General features: G+C 31.7%; 2 long non-coding RNA genes across 2 annotated transcripts; both read right to left on the minus strand.

The window, feature by feature from the left end:
• Nucleotides 1-392: 392 nt before the first annotated feature.
• Nucleotides 393-2,522, minus strand: LOC126965815 (uncharacterized). The gene is made up of 2 exons (XR_007729605.1): nucleotides 1,748-2,522; nucleotides 393-847 (listed from the first exon to the last, which is right to left on the minus strand). It is a non-coding gene; the product is annotated as an uncharacterized LOC126965815 (long non-coding RNA).
• Nucleotides 2,523-3,369: 847 nt separating this feature from the next.
• Nucleotides 3,370-5,499, minus strand: LOC126965814 (uncharacterized). Its single transcript, XR_007729604.1, has 2 exons — nucleotides 4,725-5,499; nucleotides 3,370-3,824 (listed from the first exon to the last, which is right to left on the minus strand). It is a non-coding gene; the product is annotated as an uncharacterized LOC126965814 (long non-coding RNA).
• Nucleotides 5,500-13,413: the final 7,914 nt, after the last annotated feature.

Below are 13,413 nucleotides of genomic sequence, written 5' to 3' on the forward strand. Positions count from 1 at the left end.
GTTAGATACTCAGATCTCTTCAATGAATCTGCTTTCCCTCAATTAAACTCAAAGTATATTGACACACACCTGAGCAATCTTATAAAATCTGACAAATTTATGAACCTTTTGGTTGAATAAAGATAAGTTAACTATAAATTCAAATAGTATTAAGGAAATTCTGAATAACACTTTTAGAAAAAAGACATCTAGTTAATTGTTATTATGGATACATTGAATATAGTGCAGTGGAACGCTCAAAGTATTATTAGTAATAGGCTTATTTTTACAAGGTTTTTATATGAAAATCATATCCATATTGCTATAATTTCGGAAACTTGGTTAAAACCACATCAGTATTTTTTAATAAAAGGCTATAACACAATAAGGAATGATTGTGGTAATAAACACAATGGTGTAGCAATTTTTATTCATAATAATATCACATTTTCTAACATAAATACATATTTTGATAGTGCTCTACAAAATGTTTGCATTAAAATTAAAATTAATAACAAAGAACTGAGTATTGTGAGTTTTTACAGTCCTTCCAATTCAAATCCTCCATTTAATAAAAACAATTTAAACAGTTTAATTAAGTCCATTCCAGAGCCAATGATATTTGCAGGTGATTTCAATGCTCATCACATGTTGTGGGGATGTGTTGATACATTGCCTCGAGGTAAAGATGTTTTAGAGGTTATAGATGAGAATGGTCTTGTTATTCTGAATAATGGTCAAGCTACCACAATAGGATCTCCATCTTGGCGTCCTAATGCTCTTGACTTGACTTTGGTAACTCCATCATTGGCTCTTTTATGTGACTGGTCAGTTATTGACAGTCCTCTGGGCAGTAGTTATCATCTCCCTGTAATAATAAAAATGGCAGTAAGTAGTGATAGTAGTAGTTTGCAAAACACATTATGTAATAAGCTACATTTGCCCACTCACCCTAATTATAAGCAGGTGAATTGGAATATGTATAGTTACTTAGTTGTTTCTTATTTGGATGATGTTAAATTTGACACTTTATCTTCAATAGATGCTTTTAATTCCTTTTGTAATATTTTACTTTCTGCTGCCAAGCAGTCAATCCCTAGCTGTCTGTTTTCCAAAAGTTCTAATAGTAATAATGTTACTAGTTCTTGTTCACAAAAATCTTTTAAATATCCTTGGTTGCCTTGGTGGAATCAGAAGTGTACAGAAGCAGTTTTAAATGCTAAAAATGGTTACATTAATTTTAAAAACAACTCCACTGATGAAAATTATGTGGAGTTTAAGAGATTGCGGGCTTTAAAAAAACTTATCTTAAAAAGTGAAAGAAGAAATAGCTGGATAGGCTTGTGCAATTCATTTAATCGTTGTACTCCTTTGTCTTCAATTTGGAAATACATGCGCAAATTTAACAAAACTTACATTCCTGACAGTGTGTTGAATGATAGTTGGATTCCAGATTTTCTACAAAAGTATACTTCTGACTTTGTATCAAATGAGTTAACTAACTATGTAAATGTTGTTAATGATAGTAATAAATATTTGATAGAGCCTTTTTCTTTACAAGAACTAAAATCCGCTTTATTTACTAGAAGAGATACATCTTTCGGTCTTGATACCATTCCATATATTTTACTCAAAAAACTTAATTGCCACAGTCTCAACATCTTTTTAAATATTCTTAATCGCCTATGGAAGGAGAATACTATTCCTGCAGAATGGAAAACAGACTGTTTAATCCCAGTTTTAAAGCCAGACAAAAATAAAATGTTACCTGACTCTTATAGACCTATAGCTCTCACGTCTTGTGTTGGGAAGATATTTGAGCAGCTTCTAAAACAACGTCTCGAGTTCTTTATAGAACAAAATTGTCTTTTGCCTAATAATCAGTTTGGTTTTCGCAAAGGTCGGTCTTCTAGGGAGAGTATAGCGCAGTTACAGCTTGATGCGCATCAATGTTTAGCAAGTAATCAGTATCTTTTGTCTGTATTTTTTGACATCTCAGGTGCCTTCAATAGTGTAAATATTGCCGTGCTTTGTGACGAGTTATCAATGTTAGGGATACCAGGTAAAATAATAAATTGGATGCAATCCTTTTTGACTGACAGAAAAGTATATGTAAAATTTAATAAACATTTGTATGGACCACGATTTTCTTCTCTAGGTGTTTGTCAGGGGGGAATATTGTCTCCTTTAATTTTTATTATGTACATAAGACGATTGAACCTTATTTTGGGGCCAAATATAGTAAACCTACAGTATGCAGATGACTTAGTCGTCTATGTATCGGGAGTTGATCTGATTAATTTAGCCGCTACTATTAATAAAGCACTTGTAAATTTATATCAATACTTTTCTTATCTTAATTTAAATGTAAATCCAACCAAATCAAAAGTCTTTGTGATTGGTCGTAAACGCATCATATTGCCTCCCATTTTATACAATGGCATTCCACTGCCTATTTCATGTGACATAAAATTTCTAGGTGTAACATTTACTCCAAAACTTTCTTGGAAAAAATATACAGATAGTGTTATAATTAAAGCGAATAAAGCTTATAATGTATTAAAATCTTTGTGTGCAACGTCGTGGGGAGCGGACCCTAAAATATTGTTAATTTTGTATAAATAGCTTATTCGTAGTCATTTTGAATATGGCTTTCATTGTTTCGCCGCAGACAGCAAAATTGTTAATAGTCTGGATAAAATACAAAATAAATGTATGCGTACAATATTGGGTGCACTTAAAACTAGCCCAATAGCTGCTATGCAAATCGAGGCCAACCTTCCTCCTTTGTGTATTAGATTTAGTTATCTTAAAGAAAGATTTATTTTAAAACTCTATAGCTTGCCGACGAACAATCTTCTTAAGAATCTTATTGCTTATCAATCGTCTTCATTTCAGAGACAGTTGTTTATCTTGCAAGATTTTTCTTCATTTTTTCAATTTCTACAAGATTTAAATATTCATCGGAATAATGATATACTTCCCTGCCATGCAGGTTCTTTTCGATGTAAATATTCTGCAATTAATGTTGTAATAGATCCAAATTTAACTTCAAAAGAGGAGGTTCATGTATTATTGTCAGAATGGTCTAATTGTAAATTTGTTTATACGGATGGCGCAAAAAACAATAATAATGTTTCTTTTGCAATCTACCTTCCTGAAATTAGGAAGGGTATTGGCTTTAAGATTAATAGATATGCCAGTATTTTTACTGCTGAAGCCGTCGCTATTCTTTTTGCTTTAAAGCATATTAAGGCTTATTTTTACAAGGTTTTTATATGAAAATCATATCCATATTGCTATAATTTCGGAAACTTGGTTAAAACCACATCAGTATTTTTTAATAAAAGGCTATAACACAATAAGGAATGATTGTGGTAATAAACACAATGGTGTAGCAATTTTTATTCATAATAATATCACATTTTCTAACATAAATACATATTTTGATAGTGCTCTACAAAATGTTTGCATTAAAATTAAAATTAATAACAAAGAACTGAGTATTGTGAGTTTTTACAGTCCTTCCAATTCAAATCCTCCATTTAATAAAAACAATTTAAACAGTTTAATTAAGTCCATTCCAGAGCCAATGATATTTGCAGGTGATTTCAATGCTCATCACATGTTGTGGGGATGTGTTGATACATTGCCTCGAGGTAAAGATGTTTTAGAGGTTATAGATGAGAATGGTCTTGTTATTCTGAATAATGGTCAAGCTACCACAATAGGATCTCCATCTTGGCGTCCTAATGCTCTTGACTTGACTTTGGTAACTCCATCATTGGCTCTTTTATGTGACTGGTCAGTTATTGACAGTCCTCTGGGCAGTAGTTATCATCTCCCTGTAATAATAAAAATGGCAGTAAGTAGTGATAGTAGTAGTTTGCAAAACACATTATGTAATAAGCTACATTTGCCCACTCACCCTAATTATAAGCAGGTGAATTGGAATATGTATAGTTACTTAGTTGTTTCTTATTTGGATGATGTTAAATTTGACACTTTATCTTCAATAGATGCTTTTAATTCCTTTTGTAATATTTTACTTTCTGCTGCCAAGCAGTCAATCCCTAGCTGTCTGTTTTCCAAAAGTTCTAATAGTAATAATGTTACTAGTTCTTGTTCACAAAAATCTTTTAAATATCCTTGGTTGCCTTGGTGGAATCAGAAGTGTACAGAAGCAGTTTTAAATGCTAAAAATGGTTACATTAATTTTAAAAACAACTCCACTGATGAAAATTATGTGGAGTTTAAGAGATTGCGGGCTTTAAAAAAACTTATCTTAAAAAGTGAAAGAAGAAATAGCTGGATAGGCTTGTGCAATTCATTTAATCGTTGTACTCCTTTGTCTTCAATTTGGAAATACATGCGCAAATTTAACAAAACTTACATTCCTGACAGTGTGTTGAATGATAGTTGGATTCCAGATTTTCTACAAAAGTATACTTCTGACTTTGTATCAAATGAGTTAACTAACTATGTAAATGTTGTTAATGATAGTAATAAATATTTGATAGAGCCTTTTTCTTTACAAGAACTAAAATCCGCTTTATTTACTAGAAGAGATACATCTTTCGGTCTTGATACCATTCCATATATTTTACTCAAAAAACTTAATTGCCACAGTCTCAACATCTTTTTAAATATTCTTAATCGCCTATGGAAGGAGAATACTATTCCTGCAGAATGGAAAACAGACTGTTTAATCCCAGTTTTAAAGCCAGACAAAAATAAAATGTTACCTGACTCTTATAGACCTATAGCTCTCACGTCTTGTGTTGGGAAGATATTTGAGCAGCTTCTAAAACAACGTCTCGAGTTCTTTATAGAACAAAATTGTCTTTTGCCTAATAATCAGTTTGGTTTTCGCAAAGGTCGGTCTTCTAGGGAGAGTATAGCGCAGTTACAGCTTGATGCGCATCAATGTTTAGCAAGTAATCAGTATCTTTTGTCTGTATTTTTTGACATCTCAGGTGCCTTCAATAGTGTAAATATTGCCGTGCTTTGTGACGAGTTATCAATGTTAGGGATACCAGGTAAAATAATAAATTGGATGCAATCCTTTTTGACTGACAGAAAAGTATATGTAAAATTTAATAAACATTTGTATGGACCACGATTTTCTTCTCTAGGTGTTTGTCAGGGGGGAATATTGTCTCCTTTAATTTTTATTATGTACATAAGACGATTGAACCTTATTTTGGGGCCAAATATAGTAAACCTACAGTATGCAGATGACTTAGTCGTCTATGTATCGGGAGTTGATCTGATTAATTTAGCCGCTACTATTAATAAAGCACTTGTAAATTTATATCAATACTTTTCTTATCTTAATTTAAATGTAAATCCAACCAAATCAAAAGTCTTTGTGATTGGTCGTAAACGCATCATATTGCCTCCCATTTTATACAATGGCATTCCACTGCCTATTTCATGTGACATAAAATTTCTAGGTGTAACATTTACTCCAAAACTTTCTTGGAAAAAATATACAGATAGTGTTATAATTAAAGCGAATAAAGCTTATAATGTATTAAAATCTTTGTGTGCAACGTCGTGGGGAGCGGACCCTAAAATATTGTTAATTTTGTATAAATAGCTTATTCGTAGTCATTTTGAATATGGCTTTCATTGTTTCGCCGCAGACAGCAAAATTGTTAATAGTCTGGATAAAATACAAAATAAATGTATGCGTACAATATTGGGTGCACTTAAAACTAGCCCAATAGCTGCTATGCAAATCGAGGCCAACCTTCCTCCTTTGTGTATTAGATTTAGTTATCTTAAAGAAAGATTTATTTTAAAACTCTATAGCTTGCCGACGAACAATCTTCTTAAGAATCTTATTGCTTATCAATCGTCTTCATTTCAGAGACAGTTGTTTATCTTGCAAGATTTTTCTTCATTTTTTCAATTTCTACAAGATTTAAATATTCATCGGAATAATGATATACTTCCCTGCCATGCAGGTTCTTTTCGATGTAAATATTCTGCAATTAATGTTGTAATAGATCCAAATTTAACTTCAAAAGAGGAGGTTCATGTATTATTGTCAGAATGGTCTAATTGTAAATTTGTTTATACGGATGGCGCAAAAAACAATAATAATGTTTCTTTTGCAATCTACCTTCCTGAAATTAGGAAGGGTATTGGCTTTAAGATTAATAGATATGCCAGTATTTTTACTGCTGAAGCCGTCGCTATTCTTTTTGCTTTAAAGCATATTAAGAAACAAAATCAACTTAATAAGAAGTGGGTAATAGTTAGTGATAGTATGAGTGTGTTAAAAAGTTTGTCAAATAACAAAATGAGTGCTAACATCAATTACCTCATTTTTGCTATAAAGGAAATGTGGTTCGAACTATGTTTAATCGATATTAAAGTGGATTTCGTTTGGGTCCCGTCACATATAGGAGTAGCAGGAAACGAAAGCGCTGATTTTCTAGCTAGAACTATCATTAATATATCCGATCTATCCCTATATCCTGATTGCAAAGATCTAGACATTAACATACCATATACAGATATAATAAGTAATCTAAAACAGCGTATGACTCTTCTTTGGGGAAGATATTGGTATAATTGTACAGAAGTTGAAAATAAGGCTCATTCGTATACTTTGTTAGATAATCCCGTTAATAGCACACCCTGGTTTTGTAAGTTTAAAAATTACGCTCACAGAAAGTTCTATACTACAATAACACGAATGCGTATTGGTCACTATCGATTGAATTTTCATCTTCATCGCAAAAAAATTGTCTCCTCTCCTTTTTGTGACCATTGTAATAAGCAACAAGATCAGTCTCTGGATCACATCTTTTTTGATTGTTCGTCCTTTGGCATACAGCGCCTTGTGCTGATGGATGAGCTACTGGAAATATATGGTGCACCCAATATAATCCCGCTCTCAGTAATAGATCTATTAAAGGACACATCAACTTATGTGTCCTTGTATAAATTTGTATGTAGTACTGTAAATACATTGTAATTTGTAGATACATACGTTGTAAATTTGTTTATAATTATGTAAATACGTTATAACTTGTACATATACAACTAGTAATAGCATAGCGCAATTCGCGAACTGAACAGATAATGTAAATAGGTAGGTATTATTCTAAAAAGTTATGCAAATTACACTGGATTTGACTTTAAGAAAAGGGGGAAACTATTAGAGACTATATTACTGGATTTGGACTTACTAAAAGGAAAATATGGAAAATATTCTTTAGAGAATTATACATTAGGGCAATTCTTTGAAAATGCGCATATTGCCTCATGTTAGGAGATTGCATAAAAGTTGTGACAAAACGCATTCTTTGAGTAAATTTTACATTGCAGCAAACATACACTTAAAGAAACTGTGCAAGGGAACTATTTTAGTCTTTTACTTTTTAACTGACCGGCGTTTAACATTTTCAGTGAACGGTAATGATATTTATAGTAAATGGTAATTAGAAAATGGTAAAGGTAATGAGAAATGGTAATTATAAATCAAATAACAAGAAGATAAAAGTATAAACTTTTATTTAAAAATATATTAAATAATTTTTTTCAACAAACTACTAGCCATAGTTCTCACTAAATTCAATGTGAACTATGGCTTCACATTTCTTCAAGTTAGATTTTAGATTTTTCAAAGCAGTATATTGCCATCTTCTTGTTCCTTCATGCTTCAAAAATTCTGGAACCAGACTTTCAAATATTGCAACAGCTTCTTTTCGATGGGCAGTTACTTTTACCTTTGCGATAACTCTTTTTTTTTTCTTTTCCACACCCCTTGTGACGTATGTCTCTTTCTTATGTTCCTATTTACTGTATGTTATTGCTTCATCTTTATCTAACAAGTATTCAAGCTTTTTATCTTTACAGGTGCCGCATCTACTCAACAAGCATGATGTATTGGAACAACATAGTCTATTGATAACTTCTGCAGAGTCCTTTTCTTTGATTATTTTACGAGAATGTAATACTACCAACAATAGTTCTATGTTCGCATGAGTTTTACACAAATATGTTTCTCTATCACTGACATCTGGTATGAGTACCCAAAATGCCCTTTGCTTGCAAAAATATGAATAACTAACTTTGGTATTTTCTGCTTCAAAAATTTTATGAAGATTTTTCATAGAATCTAATAAATATATTCGTTGTTTTTTAGTCTTGTCCCGGGATATATATTCTTTTTTTCCAGCAGTTATTCTTGAAATGTAGTCTCTGTCAAAAAAGGTTACAATATCCTGTTTTAACTTTTGATAATATTTGTTTCCTCGTTTCTTTCTCTAACAGAAAAGTGTTTAGTTTTAGACAAGACCTTATGCTCTTTTAGTATTGATGTTTGTTGAAGTATGTGGTCACTAAATATATTTTTTTTCTTTTTTTGATGTCAGCGCCTGATAATTAGTCTCCAACGTTTTTTTCATAGCTTCACCAAACAAAACCTTTTTCTTGACTTCATTTATCTTTGACTTGTCATTTATTAGTCTCAGAGCTTTAGAATTTGGACTTTCTACTCGTTTTTTCAGTCTCTAACAAAGTTTTCTGTAGTTATTTAGTTTTCTCTGAAATTCTTGTTTTTGTAATGTATACATCTTTTCTTTTTTCTGCATCATGTACTTTAGTTTTGTTATCTTCTTATTTAAATTCTGAAAAATCGGATTGGCCTCGTCATTTCTATGTTCTGGTTCTGGGTTTGTATCGTGGTCTCGTATATCATGCTGTTCATGTTCCTCATCATTATCATTTCTTAAGGGGTCAGTTTCACTATCATTCGGAGTATTAACATCCATAAGTTGTTATCCTCGTTTCAGTAATAGTTTCCTTTGGTAAAATTTATTGAAATTTTCTCTCCATTTTTTCCTTTGTAACTTTTTAGCTTTTGGTGTCAAATGTTTAATACTTAAAATTTTCTTACTTTCTTTTCTTTTTAAGTACCTCTGCCCTTCCTTCTCTTTTTCTCGAGCGTATTTTTCTGGATCAGACTTAATTTTAGCGTATCTTTCTCTCCGAGCTAATTTAGCCTTCTCTAGTATCTATTCTTTAGTGCGCGGCATTGTGAAATTCCTGTCAAAAAATAACTAATTTCTTTAAAATTTTCGCGGCTAAAACACATTGAAATATAAGAAATCATACGGTTTTAACGATTAAACGGATTCGATAGTGCACAACACAGGAATCACAATTAAAAATTATTATAATTACCATTTCCAAAATTTACTCATTACCATTTAATTTAGAGTAATGGAAAATATGGTAATTATGCAACTGGTAATTAGGATTTCAAACATTTTGTTGAATAAAGAGTTCTTTATAAGGATTATGAAATTTTTACCTACTTTGCCTAAAAACGGATCTTATAACAACTTAAATAAACGTTTCAGTTTAAAGAAATAATCATCTACTAACCATAAAAATTGAAAATGGCGATTAGACTATATTTCGACAAAAGCAAACCACGACGAGAAATTTTAATATGGCGCCAAAAAATGCGGTCTATGATGCATGTAGTTTGGTCGGGCGCCGAGCGCAAACTGGCGCAAACTTGTTAAGGCAGTTAAGGGTATGAATCCTCAAATTTTTAGGTAGTAAATTAAGGCAAATATTTTTTAAACGGTAATTATAAAGTTACCCGAAGACATACTTTAAGAGCATTCTTTCTACATAATTTATGTTATTTATGTAAAACAACTTGTGTATAGGGCTAAGGAAACTATTGCTATTTAAGAATATTGATCTATAATTACATTCTTCAAAAGGGATTTAGCTATATTGAACAAAAACTTAATCAAAATGTAAAATGGGACACGAATGGTAATTAGAATCTGGATGCTTGGAACCAAATTTCTCTAAATTAAATAAACAAAATATGGTTTCTAATAGTCTAGTTTAGATCTGTAGTACTTATATTCATATGTAGTTTTATCAAAATTCAAATATTTGCACTGTAGAAGATTCTTTACCATCCGCCGCGTTATATGCACATTCTTAAAGAAATGCCCATTAACGGAAATGGTAAAATAACTGATGACTTTAAGACTGGATTGGATTTGATGAAAGAAACTACTATAAATATTCGCTATCGAATATACATAATTGGAAAAGGAAAATGGAAATGATGTAAGATGAAATGAGAAAACTGGATTGGACTTTTTGTAAAACAAAATAGTGAAAATAATAAATACCAAAGAAATGAAAATACTAACGACAAGGCAGTAAGGCCCCTGGCTATAGCCTGTTCGAAAGGACGAATTATTAAAAAAAAAAAAAAAAAGTTTTCTCATTTTGGCGCCAATACATTGTACAATATTTTGTCATTTTAAAATGGATCGGGGTGATAAAGAGAACCAAATCGCATTACAGAAAGAAGATAATATGGAGCCAAATGCAATTTTTTAAACTCTCCATACGCTTGGTATTAGTAAAATGTTTGTGTACCGGGCTATTAATAGGTACAATGAGACCTCCTCTGTTAGTGACAGAAAATGATCTGGCCGTCTAGGTAGTGATCGTAAGAAAAAGGTGGTCAAAGCAGTAAGGGAAAGAATTCAAAGAAATCCTGAATGAAAGCAAAATATCTTGGGAGATGAAAATTTGCACCTAGAATCATATCGCGTATTTTGAAATATGACTTAGGACTTGCATACTGGTCATTTCTTAGTACTAGTCGGTACTGACACCGATGAAACGTGAGTAAAGCTGTAAAATAATCTCAACTAATAATTTCAAAAATAATAGGGCGGTAAAATCCAGACAACTACTGAAACGATACGCAAGTAGGCTAAATAAAGTATGAGTAGAAATTGTGTTCCAACAGAAGCTCTTTATACGAAAGACCTTTAAATGGCTTCCGATTGCAGTCGTATTGTGCGTGTAAACGAGGACTAAACGAGGAGTTCTGCATATATTGTTAAAGTACAAAGAGATTTTAAACGGTTGAGTGCCGAGTCAATCACAGACAGTCGCTATTATTTTTGCTACTCAAATCGTTTTCAGTCTGATAAAACACTCGCTCTTTAAACATCAAAGTACATACTTTACTTTGATGTTAGCTTACTTACCATTTGATACTCTCTTGTACTTATTTGTTATTAATGGTGTATTTATTTATAAAAATAAATTATAGAATCAGTCAACAGCACCTTGCCATCGTACTGTTAATTGTTTATAATCGAGATATACACAAAAGGACTAGACAAGTGTCTGAGACAAAATAGTTCTTTGACATTAAAAACTTATAATTTTTTACGGTATCGTTAACTGTGAGACTGTAGTAGCTGTATTGACGAAATTTCATATGATTCAATAACAAAATATAATTTCATAAATCATTTTTCACTTATCCGCTTCAATTGCAATTAATTGTTGGTCCTTCGAACTGGACTGCTAAATAAATAAATGCTTCATTTGTTAAATTTGTCTGTGATTGATTGTGTCAAATTCTTGAATATCAATTAGTTTCAAAATCATGTTTGGAAAGGACTTAAGGTGAAGACCTTAATAAGTAAAGACTTTTTTTCATATCAATTAATTTCATGTTATATCAAAGCTGCATTAAAATAAATTCTATAGTCACGCGTGCACTAGCTACATCAAAGCTTTAATTAATCCCTCCCGTAGTCCGGTTGCTATAGACCTCTTTGTATGTCAATATTTCTCACGTCTTCCACGAATCATTCTCATCGATCTGTCATAATTAGACATTTAGTATACTCGTAGACCTATTTTATTTAATAATTGATATCCAAAATTCAAAGCTCTTTATTGCAAGTAGATTTCATGAAAATTCTTTTACTCGTCATACTTTTTATAAGAAGAATAATACTTAAAGTAAACATTGCAAATATAAAGTATAGGTGAGCATAATTACCCTGTCTAAATATTTTTATCATTAACACAGTCCTCGATTTTATAGAAGCCCTTTTTCATATGGCAAGTTTTTATATGTGGTTTAAATTTATACATTGGCAAATTAAGAATAATTTATTGCAAAGTATTAAATAGTTTTATATCTCACTCCATAAATGAATCACTTACTTTGTGGCTATGATTTGGAACTAATTTGAATTTGTGATATACAGACTAGAACCATTGTTATATTTATTAGGTTCTTCATTTTCTTAAGATTAGTTCGAATCCAATCCAATATACATACTTCTACAAGAGATTTAATATTTTGTAAAAACATATGATTGACAATTATGTGCGTACGTAAAAGACCCAGCTAATATTAGTTGCAATGCATTTACGCACATATAATGAGTACTGTTACTGTCTATTTATTATTAAACTTTAACAGTATATAAAAGTAATTTTATATAAAACACGAATGTGACATATTTACTTAACTTGAACGCGAGTTTGTCATTATTTGTTTTGTATTATGGTATTTGTGTATCGGGAGTGTTTGCTTTATGGAGCGTGACTGCGTTATCACCAAACATTCTAAATCTTTCATATTTATATAATATTATCTATGGAAATACTACAACAATATTTGTATTTTATACTTGTACCTACCCACTAATAAGAATATTTTTTTAATTTCAAAAGGTGATATAAGATACGGATTTTATGGGAATATGAACTGGTAACCTTGTGCTGGAATTCAATGGCAGGATTTAGTTAAAAGCAGCTGTTCAGAATACTTCATGTGAATATGCATTATAAAATTGATAGCTAGAGGTCCCGGGTTTGAATCCCGTTGGTGCAATCATTTTTTATGATGAATATGAATGTTTATTTCCGAATCATGGATGTTTATTTGTATTTATGTATGTTTAAGTAAAAGCATATTGTATTAAATATATCGTTGTCTTGTACGCATAGTACAGGCTATGCCTGGTTTGGGGCAAAGTATTACAATCATTCACACAGTATTGTATAACCAACAATTTGAATAGCTTTGCGTTGTACATCAAATAGCTCGAGCTGTTGCTAAGGTGTACTCAAACAGTGGGAGGCTCCTTTGCACAGGATGCCGGCTAGATTATGCAACGGTGCCTATTTCTGCCGTGAAGCAGTAGTGTGAAAACATTACATTAGTTTGAAGGGCGCCGTAGCTAGTGAAATTACTGGGCAAATGAGACTTAACATCTTATGTCTCAAGGCCGCTCAGAATTTTCGTGTTTTTCAAGAATTCTGAGCGGCACTGCAATGTAATGGGTAGGGCGTATCAATTACCATCAGCTGAACGTCCTGCTCGTCTCGTCCCTTATTTTCATAAAAAAAAAACAGAGACCAGAGCAAATACTGTACATAATGCGGATAAACACTGACCTCTTAGAGCGTTATTATGCAGGCGGCGAAAAGTATTGATAACAATAATTATGTTAAAACGTTTTTTACAACTAGAGATTAGTGATAACAATGCACTTTTCTCTTTAATAAGACGGTAGAGCTATTAAATATCGTAAATAAATTGAGTTTTTTCCA

This window comes from Leptidea sinapis, chromosome 8 (genome assembly GCF_905404315.1).
Source record: "Leptidea sinapis chromosome 8, ilLepSina1.1, whole genome shotgun sequence".
NCBI lineage: Eukaryota > Metazoa > Arthropoda > Insecta > Lepidoptera > Pieridae > Leptidea > Leptidea sinapis.